The sequence below is a fragment of the Aulonocara sp. 'chitande type north' Nkhata Bay genome, linkage group LG3 (genome assembly GCF_057382095.1).
Source record: "Aulonocara sp. 'chitande type north' Nkhata Bay isolate Kocher_YH1m ecotype deep benthic linkage group LG3, A_spYH_male_GT1.1, whole genome shotgun sequence".
Lineage (NCBI taxonomy): Eukaryota > Metazoa > Chordata > Actinopteri > Cichliformes > Cichlidae > Aulonocara > Aulonocara sp. 'chitande type north' Nkhata Bay.
In genome coordinates, this window is record NC_141346.1 from 77,663,977 (window position 1) to 77,679,456 (window position 15,480).

At 43.7% G+C, this 15,480-nt stretch overlaps 1 protein-coding gene across 3 annotated transcripts in view; it reads right to left on the minus strand.

Moving 5' to 3' along the window:
• The window catches only part of LOC147337090 (protein NLRC3-like), a 290,822-nt gene that overhangs the window by 118,925 nt on the left and 156,417 nt on the right, over positions 1-15,480 (minus strand). The window lies entirely within an intron of this gene.

Here is a 15,480-nt window from a genome sequence, read left to right on the forward strand (position 1 = left end):
CAGCACCTTTCCTATGATCATCCTCCACCCATGAGGCTGACAGATCACATCGTGGTCAGAACTGCTGCACCCACAGTCACCGAGCTTCATGCTGACGCCCTTTGCATCTATATGCTGAGAGTCCCACAGCCAGTCTGTGGGATCCAGGGTTGTAGAGGATCACACACTTCATTCAGGGACATGCAGATCTGTTCATAACTGATATGTTTTTTGTTCGATGTTTCTAAACTCAGGTAAAAATCAGAGACTGTTCATTTCTCTGTAAGTGAGCAAACTTATAAATTCAGCAGGGAGGATAATTGTTTCCCCGTCGTAGTTCAGCTTAGCTAGTCTCTTAACCCCCAACCAACCCGCTGCACCTCCTCCCTCCCCTCCCTCTCATAAAATATTGAGAGAGCCTGGCACTAGGCCAGACGTCCCCTCCCTCTCTGCCAGGCAGGCTGACGGAGCATGTGGCTGTGGGAGGAGCACGAAGGGCGGCTCGGCTGAGGAGATACAGTAACCATGAACATATTCGTTCTCTAAATGAACGCCACGAGTTGTTCCCACATCGAGCTGCTCTACTCTGAACTCATTCACACGAGCACTTTCTGCTCGAGTGCTTCCTCTGTTCACAGCCACACTCACGGATGCGCTGGAGAACAGCTCGGGTAAGAAGTGTGAACAACATGCTGGCATTTCATTCTACCTGCAGTGGTCAAATCAAGGCAGTGGTCAAATCTAGCTTCTTTCAGCTCAGGCAGCTGCAAAAACAAAGCCAATTCTTTCACGGCAGCACTTTGAGACAGTGATCCAGGCCTTTGTCAGCACTCGGCTGCATTACTGTGATGACCTTCATGTTGGGGTCAGCGCATCATATATTAGTCAAAATGCTGCAGCTCGTCTTTTAACTGGCACTCGAAAGTTTGAGCACATTTCCCCTGTTTTAGCTTCACGTCACTGGCTGCCCATTTCTTTTAGGATTCATTTTAAAATTCTTTTATTTACTTTTAAAGCTCTCCATGGCCTCGCCCCATCTCATCTCTCTGAGCTGCGACAGCCTCATACAGGCCAGCTGATCAGCTGCTCCTGCATGTACCCAGGACTGGGCGTAAACTTAGAGGAGATCCTGCTTTTGCTGTAGCAGCTGCAAACTGTGGAGCGAGCTTCCTTTGGAGATCAGACAGGCCTCTTCTTTACCTGTTTTTAAGTCTTGAAAACCCGCCTCTTTACCCTGAGCTTTGACACCACGTGAGATGTTGGTTTTTATTTCAGTTGTTTTTAGGTGATTCGATGCTGTTTTATCTTGTTTTGTTTTCATTTGATGTTTTATGTGTTTTATTTATTTATTTTGCTGTTTTCTGTTGTTCTATTGTTTTAACTTATTTTCCGTGCAGCACTTTGTTCCTGTGCTGGCTATTTTAAAGTGCTTTATAAATAAGATTGGATTGGATTGGACTGCCACCAACAGCTCTGTAACACACTGTGCACACAATGCTATCATTGTCTTTTCTTTTTAGCTGCTTTTACATTTTAGTTGCTGACTTCTGATAAACTGAATAAAACAGGAGAACACACAACCTGGAAATCTTCAACCACACACAAAATACATACGTTTCCCTGGTAAAGTACACAACCTCTGCAGTACCGCTGAGTTTTCTACAAGCGCACAAAGCTGCTACCAGCTCTGCTGCTGTGACCTGTGTTACCTGTGTTAGGCTCTTACATCCATACGATGGTTGAAGGACCGGCCGTGTCCCGTCTTCCTTCTGTGCATAATCGTGGCCCCTGCTGGAAGCTGACCCCGTGTGTGTGGATCTTCTCCTCCTGGCCTATCACAGTGAGGAATGGAGGTGGTGTCAGTGTGGGTCAGTGTCACTGGGAGCTGTGGGCGTCTCCACAGTGGGCCTGGGAAACTTTGAAAAGATGTTTTCTTCTTTCGGCCATAAAATCCAGATCTTGGTTTCCTCTTTGTGAGCACAACAGAGACTCCCCTTGTCTCTTACACAGCCCCCCTTTGGCTTTCATGCACACACACCCACTCAGGGAATAAAGTCACTGCAGCCATTTAGCTGCTTCTCAGCACTCGCTGCGTAACCTGAGGTTGGTCAGCCGGTCGACTCGTCGTGCATAGTGACAAATGAGGGATTTCAAATATTTCCAAAGCGATGCATCAGGTTTCTTTGCAGATGAAGTGAGACGTGGATGTTTCACAGCACCAATGAAGATTGTGTTTAAGTGCAGCCGGGCGCACGCTCCCCCAGCGACGCCAGCTTCTTCTCACCGTGCAAACACTTTGATTTGAAATAGATTACAGCCGTGAGTGTTTGACTGTGATGGACTGGTGATGTGATCAGGGTCGCAGGTTTCCACCCGCCTCGTCTCTTTGCATGCAGTGAAGGAAACTATGCAAACTATGCAAGGTGTGCAGTAACAGGTCTGAACAAACCAGCAGCAAATAACTTCCAGTCTCCACAGGTTCAGTGCAGCTGGTGTAACAAACGTTTGGTTACAACATATTAATGTTCGCACACTGCTGTAAAAACAGTTTTATTAAAATGAACGTGCACTTTTGTAGAAGCTCGTGGTGAACGCTCCACTGCCTTTGTTTTATTGTTACTATTATGTTGTGATGGGTTGAACAGGATGACTTGAGACGTGTGCGATGTGACAGAATAGACAGATGGAAGCCTTCATGTTGGATCAGAACGACGTCGGGCTTGTTGGTCTGCTGTGGTTTGATCAGAAGACTTCCTCAGATCAGCACCGTGGCCCTCCTCTTCCTCTCCCCCATCTGCTTCTTCTAGCAGCTTCCAACACACTGAGGTCTCTGACAGTGAGAGTGACTCCAGTGTTCCTGTAACTTTGAAGCAGAGGTTCAAGACAGATTTGATCTTTCCTTCTGTTTGGGATTGAAGTGATGTAATATCAGGGGGGGCAGGGGGGGCTATGATGTCCTGTCATTCTCATGTAAATCTGTGTTGGGAACATTAATGTTTAATCTGTGTGGGTCTGTGTGGATCTGTGTGGGTCTGTGTGTGTCTGTGTGGGTCTGTGTGGGTCCGTGAAATCATCCTGATTTCTTTAGCTCATGAACACAGTGTGGGGTCAGTGTTAACAACATGGTGCAGAAAGGAAACACAAGCGTGGAGTCGGTGGTGCAAACGGTGGCTCGTGCATCAATCAGCTCCAGCTGTGATGCATCTCTTTGATTAGTGGGAGCAGCAAACTCCATCCAGACAGCTTCCTTTGTTTTTTTCACTTGACTAATCGATCAGCGCACAGCTCCGTTTAGCACACACGCCATCTTTAATGACGGCGTGGAGTCTGTGCCCTGTTCCTCCCACACACGAGTGTTCGTTCATGTTCGGCCTTGTGTCTGAGCGTTTCCTCTCGGTGTGTCTGTAACGAGGAAGCCACGGGCAGGTCGCACACAAACGTGTGGCTGCCGAGTGTGCGAGTGTGGCAACGTGTGGCAACTATTCTGGTTTGCCAGCGACGTTTCCAGATAAACACTGGTGGCAGCTGCTGCCATGGCAACACCATTGTGCTCCCTCCCTCGCTCGTCTCCCCTCCCTCTCCCCAACCACTCCTCTCTCTCATGCTCCGCCGGCTCAGAGAGCGAGGACCAGAGAGGAGAGAGGTCAGCTCGATTCAGAGGACAGAAAGAAGAAAGGAGTAACCCGGAGTGGACGGGGACAGGATGAGCGAGGACAGCCACTCCCACTACAGGCTGGACCCCAGCGATCGCCTCAACGGGCTGGGACAGAGGAGGAAGAGACCCAAGAAGGTAAACGAATAGATGGAGAGCCACGTGGTGCAAAGTGTGTAAGGATGGAGCACCCCACCCTGCAAAAAGAGAAAGGAGGTGGGGTTAGGTGAGGTTTGTTTATGTGCAGACGAGCGTCCACATGATGTTAGGAGCACCGAACCATCTCTCACCCCGTCGTCTCCTGTGGAGTGTGTGGCTGCTCCCCCACAGCAGCTGTATCCTCTCTCATATCCTCCGTCTCCTGGTGTTGTGTTGCTCCACAGTGAGTCGTAGTAGGAGGCTCACATGCTGTCAGGGTGGGTCCCTGCTCGCTCTTTGTGTGCCTGTCGTTGGGGGTTTTGCTGTTTGCAGCTATCAGGAGGTTTGTGTTGTAGCCTGATGTGAGAAGTGTTGTTATTATCATCATTTTTAACATTTCTGCACCGCTACAATAAACAGACACACACCCATCAGCCTGTTTACAGATCTATACGCCCATAAAGACGTGAAACACACATTGCACAAATCTACTATAACGTGTTCATATGTGTTATAAAATAAAGAGGTAAAGTATTAGCTGTTCAGGTTGATTCATAAATATGACCTCAGCACGTGAAATCCTTCTGCTGACATCCCTAAAAGCTCGTCAGACCAACGAAGCCGTACAACACAAATAACCAGACCAAACCAGGGTTGTGCGTCTGTTGTTGAGAACATTGTCAGTAAACCACAGTGACGTCCTACAGAGGACTCGTGTTGTCATTATTTTTGTGTATGTCGTGTGAGCTGAGAGCTGTAACCAAAGGTAGTGAGCGCGTCGGCCTTTAACGTCGCGGCTGGTTGTGCGATCGCGTCGCCGCTGAACTCGTGAGAGTTTGTCTCAGGGATCTTTACATTTGAAGTCAGGTGAACATCCAGTGAACTAACAGAACATTCAGGAGCATTTACTCTCATGAATGTCAGACAAACTGAGGTTTGTGTGTCAGTTAGATTCTTTAAGTCATTAAAGTGTCTCTGTTAGGAAAAGCATCTGTTTCCTCCACTTCTGCAGAACTGCGTGACCTGTAGCATCATTGCAGGAAGTATCCTGTGACAATGAGTGACTGCACATCATCATTATCAACACATAAACCTGTGGTCTGGACCTGCAGTTCTTATTTTTACTGTCTGGTTTTGTGTAAAGCAGCACTTCAGTAAGCACCTGTGAAGCACACAGTCATAGTCGAGTAATGAAGCGATCCATATGTGAAACATATTCCACGTCTACAGGATAGTGGAGGTTACATGGGTCAACCTGGCAAACTGTACCAGCACATGTGATCACACTGATAGCAGAACACAGGTATGTGAGTCTCTACGACGAGGTCAGAAACCAGTAACAAATGTTTCATGTGATTCGTTTTTCTCCAGTTTGTCTGCAGTGAACCTTAAATACTCACTGAACCAGCTGTTTCCTGATGTGGTGACGTGTGTCGGTGATGAAGCCAACACTCTGTCCAGTGTTGGGCAAGTTACTTGAAAACAGTAATCAGTAACTAATTACTTCCCAAAAAAGTAATCCCATTACTTTACTGATTACTTATTTTCAAAAGTAATTAATTACTTAGTTACTTTTTAAAAACACGATTTCCAACCTGAGTAGGTGATAAAGCGATAGATCTTTCAGCCCAGTTCTACTTTTTCTGCATAATCCATCATACAAAATGTAATCAAATGGAAAAGTCTCTTTTTAAAACTTGTTTTATTAGATTTAATCTTTTAACTTTATGCATCAAGCAAAAATTTAATTATATGCAACATTCTCTGACTGGAAGAAATTAGTTTAACATTTAAACCTATTTTCTGCACATTCCAGCTCATAAAATAAAATATTTTTTGTGTTTACACTCAGTCTTTCAAATAGATGCAAGTAAAACACAGCAGAAAATAAATAAAGTCAAAGACTCAGCGGTCCTGTTGCTCTATTTTCACCTGTAAAGCAGGAGCAGGGTAGGCGGAGGTTTACCCTGGTGCAGGCGTGCCGCGGTCAGTGGAAGAATCCGCGAGTTTCTCTGTGAGTTTCCCATTACGTCGTAGCTACTCGGTGCTTGTTGGAAGTTTAGGGGTTTTTTCGCTGTAAAAAGAAGTTTTCTTCCCACGCACAGCGGACACTAATGTTTTTGTCACTTTTTATGGAATCAAACTCAAAGTAAGGTCAGTACTTCCACGCTTTAAACGCTGCACGCTCATACTCTCTCTGCACTCGATATGTGATCCATTGTTGATCTGCACACAGCTGCTGTCACTAACGGCGCACTCGCTTACGTCACTGTCGTGAGACATTCTCGCAAAAAAATCACTGTTTTAGTAACGCAGTAACGCAGCGTTCCTACGGGAAAGGAAAGTAACGGTAATCTAATTACTGTTTTTGCAATAGTAATCCCTTACTTTACTCGTTACTTCAAAAAAGTAATGGGATTACGCGTTACTGGAGCGTTGTTCTCCTCTGTAACAAAGCAGTGATAAAGGAATAGATGCTGATTTTATTAACTTGTGTCTTTGTGCTGCTGGATTCAGTCTGAAGCAGGCAGCAGTGCTGAACCTACCAGTGTAAATGTGATGGTGGAAGCAGAGGCCAGCACTTGGCAGTGCTAAACACAATAAAAGACTCACAAGTTCCTGCTCAAAGGTCAGCTGCCTTCAGATCAATCATTAACCTGCAGCAGGTTGTGGCCTGATGTGTTTGTAAGAGTTTCACTTTCAGGAGGAGAAGATTTAAACGAGTCACACAAATGTGAACTACAAAGTCTGTGACACGCAATTTATGCAAACTGCATGAAATCTGACCTGAAGAAATCCAGTCTTCTGCCTGTTGTGGTTGTGACAGCTGCTCGTAGGAGAGTTTGTTTGTAGGAGGTGGAGATGTTCTCAGATCAAGTGCGTAATCGTCTCTTTGTGTAGACGCTAAAAGCTGTGAGCCAAAACTCTCTGCTCTGAAACTCTTCACTCAGTCCTCACGCTGAGAGTTTAGAGGCTGAACTTCTTGTTCCTCCATAACACTTTTCATGAAACAGCAGAAATGAGCTTGTGTTTCTCAGCAGTGCGCACACAGAGAACCGATCCTCTCTGCTCAGTCTGAACAAATCAAAGTGAAACGTCAGTGAAAACACAGCTGCTGATCAAACTGTGTCAGATTAATGCCTCAATGTTTCACTGTGAGGTTAAAAAATACATAAAAATGATTTAAAGAAGTAGGAGGCAGATTTTCACAATAAGAGCACTTTGTTTTTAATTCAGTTAATGTCAAACTGTCATCAACACCTCTGTGTTGTCTCTGAGCAGATTCAGGCATTACTCAAATAATAAAGGCTTTCTTTCACTATTATACTTTTCATTAGTCTCCAGGTTGATGATTATAAACAGAATTATTAAAGTTTTTATCATTTCAGGCTGAAAATCAACATGAATTTGGTTCTAATCAAAGAAGCTCCTTTAATGTGTGTCATTAAAATCCTCACACAGACTTAAAAAGGCGACATTAACATTAAAATAAATGAAAGAAGCTTCAGCTGAGAGCTTCATGCAGTCATCATCAGCAGCTCATAGCAGTCACAGCTCTTTATTACGCAGCTTTGCAGGAATTAAAGTGGCTGAAGTGTCAGAGTTTGTGTGAGAAGCTGCTTCATGGACAGCTGTACACACGTCTTTATTATTTCTTCATAAATCAAACACACAGGTTTGTCTGCAGATGATTTAAAGTGTGTCGTTGTGCAGTTAAAGCTGTTTGTGTGACGCCCTGACCTCCTGGGAATGAAACAGCCAATCAGATCCATCAGAGAGAGAGCAGGAAGTGTTGTGTGTTTGTGACAGAACAAGGAAACAGTGATGATGATGAACATACAGGTCCTCTGATGTTTCCTGTTACAGTAACGCTTGTTCATCTGTTGCTCTCCTACACTTTCCTATAAATAAAGGAGAAAAAGTCCGTTTAGTTTCATTTCCTACAGCTCAGAGTTACACTTCACATTCCTGCTGTCACATCAAAAAGCTTCACTTTGGTCCAACATCTACATGTTAACATGAAACACAGACAGACTCAGAACATCTGGAACATCTGCACTTTGACCCAAACTGTTATAGCAGGATATTTTCTGCATATTTCTTATGTTGGACCTGTTTGAACTGTAAACGACCTGTAATCATCTGTAAATGGTGTGAGACACACTGAGGCCACCTACAGGGCAGCTGGGGAACAGCAGGGATCTGAAATCATATGAGACGTTAGTGAGTGAGAAGAACAAACGGACTTAAGATGGCTCGAAGTGATCAAAGTTGATCTAAAACAGAAGATAAATCCACTGATTCTTTGTAAAGTTCATCTGCTGCTCACATGAATCCATGAAAGATTTATTTCACTGAATGTTTCTTCAAAGCTCATTTCAACCTGTTGAAGTCATGAATGAAAGTGCAGACTGAGAGTGGATCACATGATGTTTGAGGTGTGTCATGTGACATGTTCAGTATTGTCACACATGTCTAGATTGTCCCTGATATCATAACTGCTCAAACACTGATGATTATATTTGAAGAATTATTCCTGATGGCAGCAAAGTTTGAATGGAGCTCTCTGTCTGTGCTGATTTGTCGCCCTCTGGAGGTCAAAGCACAAACCTACAGGGCAGCTGGGGAACAGCAGGGATCTGAAATCATACGAGACGTTAGTGAGAAGTTAGAACAAACAGACTTAAGATGGCTCGAAGTGATCAAAGTTGGTCTAAAACAGAAGATAAATCCAAAGCAGCATCAGATGAATGTTACCATTTCCAGTTACGGTGCCCTTCATCTAATATGGAAATGTGTTGGTTTTTTTTGCCGTGTTGTTGTTCTTCCTATTGTGTTTAGGCCAGAGATGCTCTTCAAACAGCGGACAGACATGACCACATTACAAGAACATGGTGTGAGTCCGATTTGATATTCCAGTCAACGCTGAGAGACCTTAACCAGGAAGTCAGAGGTCAGCTGATGCTGCGAGCAGGAAGTGAACCAAGGGAAAGGTCCACTCTACTCAATCTCAAAGAAAATATGCTGGTATTTGTTGATGTTGATGGTACAATAAAAATATATAATATAATAAATAATAAAATATCATGTGATGATGAGATGTGTTGTTGGTGTTTGTATTTTCTGTAAATGTCTTTTTTAATGTAAATGCTTTGTTCCAGACGGACAGGGAATCAGTTGCTGTACGATGACATCATCTTGATGTTGACGAGGAGGGCGAGAAAAACTAGTTTTGTCCTGCAGATGGCGATCTTGCACCGTGTTCAGAGAGCCGACACTTTGATGGTGCTGCTCTACTCAGCTTACTTTAGCCTGGGTTGGACTCTATATGAGCAGCTTCCACTCTGGTTTCACTCTTAAACACACTTGTTTGATTTCACTTGTAAAAGTTGAAGAATAAATATTTTATTACAAAATTATTTGTTGATGCATTTTTTTAGGGTCAAATATCTTGTTTGATTTGAGGAATGAACTGTTAGGGTGGAAAAAGTGAATCAGGTTAAAATAGTGGTGCTTTATATCAGTGAAGATGTATAATGTAATTTAAAATGTTGATGATGGGTTGTAGTGGGCTTGTACTTACAAAACTGCCTCATTTTATTGGAACGATCCACAGTTGCATCCATTCACGGATGACATCTGACATCATTTGACATCTGGTCTGAACACGTTTGTACACAAGATGCCTCAGTTCTGGATGTTCCCACAGACTCCTCTGTGCACCTAAAGAAAAGGTCAAGGGTCAGCAGCACATGTAGTTGGGACAATTCTTCAGTCGCACAAACTACACAATCATTTTCCTCCAATGACGACTTTTCACTTGCAGAAATGGTCCTGTGTGATTTCCAGGCTGTGATATAAAAACTAGTTCCTAATGGCAGCGACTCACTCAGTAAACATGTGTTTCCTTCACCAACCTCACACACAGATCCAATAAGATCAGGAAGTGGGCAGTATAGTACAATATGTGTTATTCTGTGCTGCACTGCCCAAACTAAAGATCTGCTGAAGTGTTGGAAATGATCCAGATGTTTATTTTGGACGATACAGCAGAAGATCAGACATGAAAGTGGAGATAACACAGAAGACCTGCAGCAAAGGTCAGAGGTCAGACTGGGCCCCTGGATTCAACAATGAGCCAATGATCATCAAGCAGTGACTAAAGCAGAGCCCTGACGTTCTGACATTCATCACACAGTCAGAACAAATGTCTGCTGATGACTTCATCTCATGAAACGACTGATAGATGTCAGTTCATTGATCAGCTGAGCTGCTGATCTTCATCGTCACAGAAACATTCAGCTTGTTTCAATCAGTAAATAACTCCCACTACTCCCAGTTTGAACTGTTCCCACTCAAAATGCTGTGAGAACAATGATCATTGTAGAACTTCACAAACATCACGTGTTGTTTTCCACATGTAAGATCAGCAAACACACAGAAACTTCCTGTTGCCACACACGGCCTCTAAAATCTCTTCCACGCTTTCTGTCTGAAGTCCACTCTCTGTGTCGGATCCACAGGAAACAACAAGATCTTATTAACATGGTTTTCAATGTGTCTCCTTCCAAAAAGTCCAACCAATGAACAAATGTGTGTATTTGTGGAGGCCGAACAAAAGCATGACACATTTCTCTGTTTCTATAAACTGGAGTCAAACACAAACATGAAGAGTTTCACTGACAGACTCCAAAATGCCCCCACAGTGGATCAAAGGGAAATCCTACAGTGTGGCCAGAGACTCTTAATGGCTCCAACATCAACACATCCACAATGTTGGATCCAGTTCTGCCTCACAGAGTTACTAAGACACACCCTCTGCAGCATCACAACAGCTCCACCTGCTTCACCTGCCTCCTCAGCATCTGTACACCTGAAGAGAAAAGAAAGGCTCCAACAGCTCAAATCTACAAAGGATTCATGAAGTTTCATCCAACAATAACATGTTTACCTTCCACAGTGTGCTGTTAGACACCACTGTACCTCTGCCATTTCAAAAAGAGCAGCTTGGGAACATTTTGGCTCCAAACACTTTGTGTTTAAGTTCTTTGTTTTCTTTGTGAAGCCGACAACATCTGGAGCTTTGTGACTCATAGAAACATCATTTTGTTCTTTAGATGACAGCAGATTGGGACTGAATAATCAATCACTATCAAACCAATAAAGACAAACATGCTGATTTTACAGGAACTTTGTTGGAGAAGCTGCAAAGACATGAAACTGGTGGAGATCCCAAACCAGTTGATAGTGCTGGTTATTCCAAATAAAGCTGTTTCCCTTTGAGATGAAATGACTTTGTGTCCTGATATATAATAAAGATGTTGTTGTTTTTGAGCCCCTGTATTAAAAGTAGTTTAAAGTCAGCTTGAGTTTGATGTCTTTATGTCAAAGCTGCTCATGATGTTGAGCTGCTGATGGAATAAAAACAATATAAAAGCATGTAGTCCAGACTTAAATGTAGCCTGTTGTTAGCTGAGGTCCACACACAGTGTTTGACAGTGTAAAGTGTGTGAAAGGGCTGCTGGTGGAGCTCACTAGGATGAGCAGGTGACCACGAGGTGGAGAGCAGCTGGCCTGGCTTTGACCCGGGCCACGCCCCCTTTCTCTCTGCTTTGCTGTCACTTATCTTCACTGCTCTGTCCAATAAAGCTGAAAAAGGCCCCGAATCAAAGAAATCTGCTGCAGCCTCTGAAATGTCTTCTGTTTCCTTCCCGACGGCTTTTTCACCGTCAGCCCATCAGACAGTCCAGCAGCATTTATGATGATGTCATGATGTTGAAGAGGCTGCTACGGTGGCCTCCCATGACCCCCAGCCTCATCACAGCTGAGATGCAGACATTTGAAAACATTCAGCAGACAACTGAATAACAGTCCAACACAACAGTCTGTGTGCAGACACACACTGACCTTTCATATAGTCAAACACAGCTGGTTGAGTCATTTCTCTGTGAGTCTAAAGTGAATCTAGTATTTGAAAGTCCACTTCCTGTATTTGTTGTTGAAGACTTCTTCAGCTTCTTCTCAAGGACATCAGCTGCTTGTTTGGCAGCAGAGGCAGTTAAGAAGCTTCCTGAAAAACACTGAACAGTGAGTTCACTGTGGCATATGACAGATTCAGCTTTCTGTGTGCAAATGTGTCTGTGTCGACCTTTCAAATGCTGTTGAATCCAAAACATCAGCGGCTCCTCGGCTGCTCACTTCATGCACTTCTGTCTGTGTGACAGTCCAATGACATCACAGCTGTTTCCAGCCCCAGTGTCTCAGGACTGGACACCTTTAAACATGTCGAGGATCAAACAGCGTCCAGCTAAACACACATGAAACTATCAGAGCTGACAATCATTCCAATAACATCTAATGGTTCATGTATGTAGACACAGGACTACAAGGAAATGGCTCTCAGCATCTGGCTGTGGGAACACATGAGTCCCTGTTTGTGTTCAGATTGTGTGCATGTTTTAGACGTGTGTCACATGTAGAAACACAACAATCCCACAATGACACACAGATGTGTTTGACACAGCTGTGCAGCTGTAAGTTGTTTCTCATGATTCATTGAAGCTCTTCTAACATTCTGGAGACGATCAGTACATGAATCTGTTCAACACGACAACAATTTGACTTCAGTGTGAACGTTTGCATTAAATAACCTTCTTCATCCAGCTGACAGCATCTTCATCCTATGATGTGAACAGTTCCTCCTGTTGATGACAAACCTCTGACAGGATCTGCTTGAGGAGCTTTTTCATGTGCAGCTCTCTGAGCTCAGGGCTGAGCTGCTGTTTCATCTTTAAGAGCTGCTGCCTCCTCGCCGGACTTGTTCTCCTCTTCTTCTCCTAATGACACCATTTCTGCTTCATATTAAATTCAATAAAGATGCTGACATGTATCTGTAGCAACAACATCATTGAATCTAGAACAACTGGAGCCAAACCAGTGGCTCTGCTGGGATCACTGGTGAGCCAACACTTCCTTGTTGATGCAGATTTCAGGGCTTCCTTTTGCTCCTCCGTTATAACTGTTCTCTCTTCTCAACACATGATGACACAAAGGAATCAGCAGTGACAAAGATGATGCTGAAGAGAAGCACACACTTCACACATATAACAGAGCAGTGCAGTTACACACACCTCTGCTCGACATCAGGCCTCAAACAAAGACACAAAACACTAACTTGACTCTAAACAGAAGAAACGAGCAGCTGTTTCTGTTCTGTGCTTATTTATATTTGACACACATGCTTCTCTTTGTGCAAACACACATGGCACTATAAGGGTAACCTCGCACACAATGATTGGACAGCACAGTGATGATGCTGGGAGATCCTATACGCAGCAACACAGAAACACTGAGAACTTTAAACAATGATGGAAAGTGTTATAAATGACTTGTTGGCCTCTGATCTGTCACAAACAGCTGAAACGTGTCTCTCATGAGTCACATGAAGGTTTTTGACAGAAAGGACAAAAAGTAGCTGCAGTCAGTTTGTGTCATTTTTAGATTTATTCATCTGGGAGAAAAATCTGAGGGACATTAAAATGTGTTTTCAACAGAGACAAGAACATGAATATAACAGAACAGGTAAATGAACATGTTTCAAGTAAACAGCTGGACTGATCAGGTCCAAACACAGAGTGATAAACTTGTCAAACAGCTGTCATATCTTTATATAGAAGCTCTTTATAAATGCTGCTCACTGCAGTCTGTTTACTAATAATGTCAAAGTGTTAGAAACACAGAAACATCAGAATGGTCTTTGTTCACAGAAACCTGTCTGGGATCCTTTGTTGTTCTTTTGATGCAGAGTTACATTATAAATATAAAGAGTTATTTCAGAGTCTCATCAGTTTTCCTGCATGTCTTTATTTAACACATCAGCAGGGCTGAAGCTCTCATGTTAAACACACACTGATCTATGGACACGTTCATGTGTTTCTAACAGAACCAGGCTGTTATCAGCCTGCACTAACATTATGTCACACACACTGAATGTAACAGTGACAGTTTACATCATCACACAATCAGCTGTGATTGTTTCACTGTCATCAAACGAGTCAACAGGAAGTAGAATCAATAGAAACCAATCATTTACTGACAGCATGTCTGATGGAAATAAGTGCAGATTATGTATGAAGTCTAACTGCACACAGTAACTGTGTTACAATAAGGACTTAACAGCGCCCTCTGCTGGAGTGTTTCAGTACTGCGTTAACTAGAATACACCACCTCCTCCTCACACCACCTGCTACAGCTCTACTCTTCTATGACTACAGTCATCCACAGCACTGATGTGAGGTCACATGGTTCATATGTAAGGAGCACAGCTGACCTCAGGTCAGTTTAATGACTGTGAGCAGCAGCTGTGTTATTGTCACTGTGACAGGGAGACACTCTCAGACACAGCGCTCATGTCAGCTTGTTCTCATGCAGGAGGATCAGGAGCTCCATGTTTGTCTTTCTGTTTGAATCATGATGTGTTTGTGCCATCAGAGTCTGTCATGAGTACTCAGGGTTTCACAGCAGCTCTTCTGGATGCTGACGAGGACTCCAACCTCATGTTTCACCTCTCTGAGCTTCTGATGTCTGTGAACACTCGTGTTTCTTCTCTGGGCTCATCTGGACAAAAACACCTTTCTGTGTTTGGCTGCAGCCTCATTCTGACTGACAGGAAGTGTGTTATCCATGAGCTGCACTTCTGTGAGGAAGTTTCCTGCTGTGTTTCCTGTCTGTGGACAAACACGAGTGTTCCAGCTGAGGACTTGCTTCCTTCCACCTGTCCATACAGGACATCACGCTGTCTGCAGCTCTGTAAATGCAGCTCCAGGTCCTTCCACGTGCTGCTCTGTATTTGTGCAGTTTGTAGTGTGTCCTGGGAAACGTAGCACACATGGTGTTCTTCTGCTGTTTCCTCCTTTCACTGAGTGTGAAACACTGACGCTGTGCTGTTGTTCACAGAGGGGAGCTGATTCTAGCTGCAGCTGGACTCTGTCATCTAACTGAATGTGTTGGTGCTGATCACGGGGCTCTGAGGGGGGAGCAGCAGGAGGACTCTGGATGCTGACGTCAGTGTATCTGTGGAAGCTCCCACAGCGTGTCTGTCATTCAATATTGTGCTGTATATTGTATCTATGCAAAGATGAACAGACTGTGTGTTCACTGGTCTCTGTGCTGCAGCTCTGATGTCATCATCACTCCCTCCTCCACCCTCAGCAGTCCCAGCATGCTGCTGTGGTGCACCCCACCCTCACTCTACACCTGAGCCACAGACCACACCCTCCACCTCAATATACACCACAGTTTTCTCTGCTGTGGAAATGAGATCAGGAGGAAATCATCATTATTATTATTTAATAAACGCTCACATTAATGTGGGCTTATTTGTTTCATATTAGAAACATTAGTTGAGTGTTTTTAGTATAAAATGGTCAAAGTCCCTCTTTTTGCTCCTCCCCTCACCTGTGGATGGGCGGTGCTGTTACCGTGGTGACAGCTTGGATGTGTTTCAGTCCTGCCTGGTTATCACTGCAGGAATCTTTCACATTTATTACAGGTAATAACTCTGATTTTTCTGTGTATTATGAACCAAATGTATCCTGATACACACAGAGATGGATGAGCAGAGGTTTTTTTGCAGTTTATGTAGTTACTATGGACTTAATGCATACATATTATTAAAATTAGGGCTATAACAGTTGTATTGATGTATAGCA